The following is a 5,207-nucleotide window of genomic DNA, read 5'->3' as shown; positions in this document are numbered from 1 at the left end:
TATTCGAGAAAAGAAAGACAGGAATAGTAAAGAGATATCTGTGGATTTTGTAGTAGAGTTGTCAAGTAAGCACTCTGATATAGAGGACAAAATTTTGAAGATGCTATGGGCTAAATAAGTGATCTAAAATCACCTACAAAGAGATGGTATTTGACAACATGGGAGAGAACAAGTTCAAAAGTGAAGGGTGCGTTAGAACAGGATAAGAAAAAGGTTTTAGGGAGGAACATGGGATGTAGCAATATGTAAGAAGCAAATAAAGAAAGCATATTGTTAAGTTTTCAATCCAGGGATTATAAATTAATGATAAGAGAGATAGTAGGAGATAAGGCAGAATACATTGTACCAGAAGCCAAACAGAGGCAGTGCTTTAGAAATACAACCTTTAAAACCTCTCAAGGCTTCTGCTGAGCAAACCATAGGCAATAATGATGCCTGTGATTAAGACATCTGAAAGTGAAATTCTGTGTGAAGAGGATACTTGAGATTTTTTTTTTTTTTTTTTGCAGTACACGGGCCTCTCACTGTTGTGGCCTCTCCCGTTGCAGAGCACAGGCTCCAGACGCGCAGGCTCAGCGGCCATGGCTCACGGGCTCAGCCGCTCCGCGGCATGTGGGATCTTCCCGGACCGGGGCACGAACCCGTGTCCCCTGCATCGGCAGGCACACTCTCAACCACTGCACCACCAGGGAAGCCCGACACTATGTTTTGAAGAATCTTGGTGATGAAATAATGAAGAAAGATGGAAAAGTAGGATCACAAGGCCAATATAGAACTAAGATTTTCAGATAGAGAAATTTTATATGTCTGTAAGCTGAACAGAAGAAAACCGTGGAAAAGAAGACATTGAAAGTATAGGGGGGAAAAGTTCTGAATAGTGTAATGCCTTGGTTTTAAGTGCTAATTATACCTCTCAAATTCTTATCTCCATTAAATGACTCACATTATGTACAAAAAATGGACAAATCTGCACAGCTGCTTGAAACTAGATACATTTTGCGTGGTATACATCAGACAAAGCTACAAAAATCATGCCAAGACTGAGTCACAATTTGCCCTCCTGATGGAGAGCAATGACCCAGAATAATAACTGGAAAGACTTTACAAGAATTCCACTAACACAGAGGCTTGATAGGTGTGGTCAGGTGGTAAGAACAGACAAAGCACAGGCAAATGGGGACAAGACTTGAATTCCTTTATGCTGTAGAACAGACACACTTACACAATCAACAGTACTGGATGAAGTAGGGTTTGCCTGCTGCCTTCCCCAAGCAGGAAGCAGATGAAGGAGAGTGGAAAAGATTTTCTTCCTTAAAGGAACGGGGGCATGGACCCAGAGGAAAACTGGACTTTCACATAGTTAAATTCTCATAGGGAAAGATGTTTTGAAAGAAAGCTGTATTGCAGAAACTGGTCACAGCCTAGAGTTCTACACAAGAGGAAGAAGTATAATGTAGATAAATTTATCCAAAGTCTTCAAACTGCAGTGCCCTCCAAATTTTTCCTAGGTTACTTAAGCCCTTGACAAAGCAACAAACAGAAATTGTCAAATCTCCTATCCAGAAACGGGTGTCCTTGTTAAATCTTACTTTCTAATAAACCACAAAAGATGCTGTGATTCTATGATTCAAATGCAGGACATGGCCATCAAGCAACTTTAATATAGGGTCAGTTTCATAAATGGTCATTCTGTTTCCAGTCTTACAGTCTTATAATACGTTAAGCATAGAAGCAGAATAAAATTTTCTTAAGCATTATAAGGATATTATTTGTCTGCCTTAAATCCTTCAGTGATTCCCTCATGCTCTCATGGGTAAGTCCAGACTTCTCAGTGTCATTTGCAAAGCCCTCCCTGATTTCGCCCCTAAGTATCAACACAGCTTCACTCTTTGTAACTGTGTTCTTTGAATTTTATCCTCTAACCATTCATAGATCTCCTTACGGACCAGTAAAGAAGCCAGGCTGCATTCATACTTTGCACATTCTGTTATCACTTCCTTGGATATACTTTTCATACTTACAACCTCCTAAACTAGACTCATTTCTACTCTTTGAGAAGAAAATAGAATTATTGAAGAATGGAAACTTTTGAGATAGTTTCTACATCTTCCATTTGCTAGAAATAGCAGCAACCCATGTTTTATTGGGAAGGTTAAATTAAATTAGATAATAAAGCATTGTATCCAGCACAAAGCAAGCCCTCAAGAAAGTACGTTTTAGTAGGAGTAATACTCTTCCTACTAACTGGTTTTGTGGAATGTGCTGATATTTATTGGAGTGCAAAGAAGAATTTGACATAATAATGTTGATTTGGGTTGTTTGATTTATTAGAGAAGTTGAGAAAAAGTGGTTCAATTGAACCTATATTTTAAAAAATAATTTATATATTCACCAGGGACCTTGTTCTTACACTACTTTATGTAGTTTAAATTTGAGAAAGTTACCAAAAAAAAGTCTATCACTTATTATCAATCAGTTGCAAATAGCTATTACCAACTCTATGAGTACAAAGTTGATACAACAAGTTATGAAGGTGTACTTATCTCAACCAAGGGATGAACTGTTTGTGACTTTTCAAATCACAGTCCTCTACATCAGTAAAGGAAATAGGAACAGAATTTATTGGACAGAAAAATAAGAGAAAAAATTTTAAATTCCATTAATAATATTTAATCAAGTTATCCTCTCTGCATGAAGGATTTCTGTACAGTAGATTTCTCCTATTCTTTGTCCCAGGTGAACTGTTCTAGTTATGAAAAAACAGAAATGTGTTTGTGTGAACCATAATGACAACCTACTTCACAGAGCAGAAATAATGATGGGTCCAGATGGTCCAGTGCAGGTGGTCGAAATTGCTACCTCAAAAGCTACCATTATTAAGTGATTTTCAAAGGGCTCACAGTTCATCCACCACCACCAATCAAGAGACACTTGCTCAGGCCACATTCCCTTGGATAAAAACTAAGAAGTAATTACTTCCTTTAAGGGATCCACATCAATTTCATCACAAACAAAGTTATAAATATGAAGAAGGAATTTCTTTGCAATTCTTGTGCAGATGTTATTAATTCTGCAAATATAGATGAATACAATGAAAGAAAAAACAAAATATCCAATATGGACAGTGATTAACATATACTAGTGTATACACACACACACACACACAATTGCAGGTGGTCGAAATTGCTACCTCAAAAGCTACCATTATTAAGTGATTTTCAAAGGGCTCACAGTTCATCCACCACCACCAATCAAGAGACACTTGCTCAGGCCACATTCCCTTGGATAAAAACTAAGAAGTAATTACTTCCTTTAAGGGATCCACATCAATTTCATCACAAACAAAGTTATAAATATGAAGAAGGAATTTCTTTGCAATTCTTGTGCAGATGTTATTAATTCTGCAAATATAGATGAATACAATGAAAGAAAAAACAAAATATCCAATATGGACAGTGATTAACATATACTAGTGTATACACACACACACACACAAACACACATGCATACACACATACACACATGAACACGCACATACATGCACACACATACATACACACACACATACACACACATACATACACATACACACATACACACACATACACACACATATTCACAGACAGAACACTACGTTAAAACACCAATTTACTAAGTAATTTTATCCTGAATTTTACATTTTTAACATTTGACTAAAGTAAAATGAATTAATAATTATCACATTTTATGATGGCTTAAATAGGATTGAGAACAAGTAAATCTAAAATACCTAATTTATGAAATAATTGTAATATTCATGTTTCTTTCTTTTTTTCTGAAATGGGACATCAAAATTTTTTATTACAATTCAACATGCTTTTCTAACAATGCTGTGGCCAAGCCACCCAATGTTTTCTTCACATTCCTTCCACACAATTTAATTTGTTCCACAAAGTGGAACTAAAGTATATTCAAGTCATTCAAATGCAAGCTACATATATTCCTTATAAGTTACTGTATTAAGGTAGAAAAGAGATGCAAGAAAAATGACATCCCAGAACTTATAATATAGGTTATCAAAATATTGGTACACAATCTTTCCCAAGCTGCTTCATAATGATCCTAAAATTACCACCAAGAAAAAATGGTACAAGAATGAGGTTTATGGCTCATCCGACTCCATGTCATAATTACTGTAATACTTATTGGTGTAATAATTCTCATAATTATCCTCAGAAGGATCTCTATGAGACTGGCAAAAACGACAGCTACATCTAAATCTTTGCACTCTTGAGGGAGTCTCAACGTCGTTCTGCAGTGGTTCTCTTTGAGAGTCAGATGGAGAAACTCCTTTGCAGTAGTGCTTTTTAATAGATTGAGTCAGCTGCTCCATCTTATCTCTCTGATCAGTTAACATGGTCCTCACCCCTCTCCTACAGGGTATGTTTTCACCAAGTAACCGCCCAGTCGGTTGAGGTAGACATTGTGGTAGAATGAAGGGCAATTTGATACTAGGGTTGAGAGTCAAGTTACTGAGGTCCTTTATTAACACTTCAGACATAGTTTGAGAGGCAACTGGAATTTCCTAGGAATTTTCATCGATGGACATCTGAGGAGACTCCAGGCTCCAGGTTGGGTTAACCTCAGATGAATCCATTGGGAGCTTGAAGTTCCCCCAGACCTTTGGGTTCCAGTGGAAGGTGATGCTTTAGAATAAAATTGCTACAAAGTAGCCTGGAAGAACTACAGAGCTAAGAAAGAGGGAGAAAAATCCAAGCTGACACATAGGGGAGAGAAGAATCCAACCCATGATTCTTTAAATTAGTTATTTTCAATAGGAAGCATTGCTGCCCCCATCAGGCATCTAAAAACTTCTGAGGAAAACTTGGTTGCAAAATAATTGTTATAAACTACTGGAATTTAGAGGCAGAATACCCGGATTCTAAATATCCTCCACATCGTAAAACTGTAACACACAAGGAAGATTTGACCCACATGATTTAGCAATGCCCTTGTCTAGCAAGCTAGATCATATTCTAGGTCACTAAACAAATCTTATTTAATTTCAAAGAATTAAAATTATTCAGACAATATTCTCTGACAAAAAGAGAATTAAACATTAAAAAAAGCAGGATATCAGATACACCTACAAATATTTTAAAAAGCAAGCAAAACTCTACAAAATACTACACTGACCAAAGCAGAAGTCTCAAAGAAAAATAGAAAAC

The 5,207-nt window shown here is 36.6% G+C and overlaps 1 pseudogene; it reads right to left on the bottom strand.

The window, feature by feature from the left end:
- Nucleotides 1-4,141: 4,141 nt before the first annotated feature.
- On the bottom strand, nt 4,142-4,636 carry LOC112395140 (developmental pluripotency-associated protein 3-like; annotated as a pseudogene).
- Between the last annotated feature and the right edge of the window lie 571 nt (nt 4,637-5,207).

Source organism: Neophocaena asiaeorientalis, unplaced genomic scaffold (assembly GCF_003031525.2).
Source record: "Neophocaena asiaeorientalis asiaeorientalis breed wild unplaced genomic scaffold, Neophocaena_asiaeorientalis_V1.1 scaffold25, whole genome shotgun sequence".
In the NCBI taxonomy this organism is placed as follows: domain Eukaryota; kingdom Metazoa; phylum Chordata; class Mammalia; order Artiodactyla; family Phocoenidae; genus Neophocaena; species Neophocaena asiaeorientalis.
The sequence above is the reverse complement of the archived record's forward strand: the minus strand, read 5'-3'. Positions and strand labels throughout refer to the sequence as shown.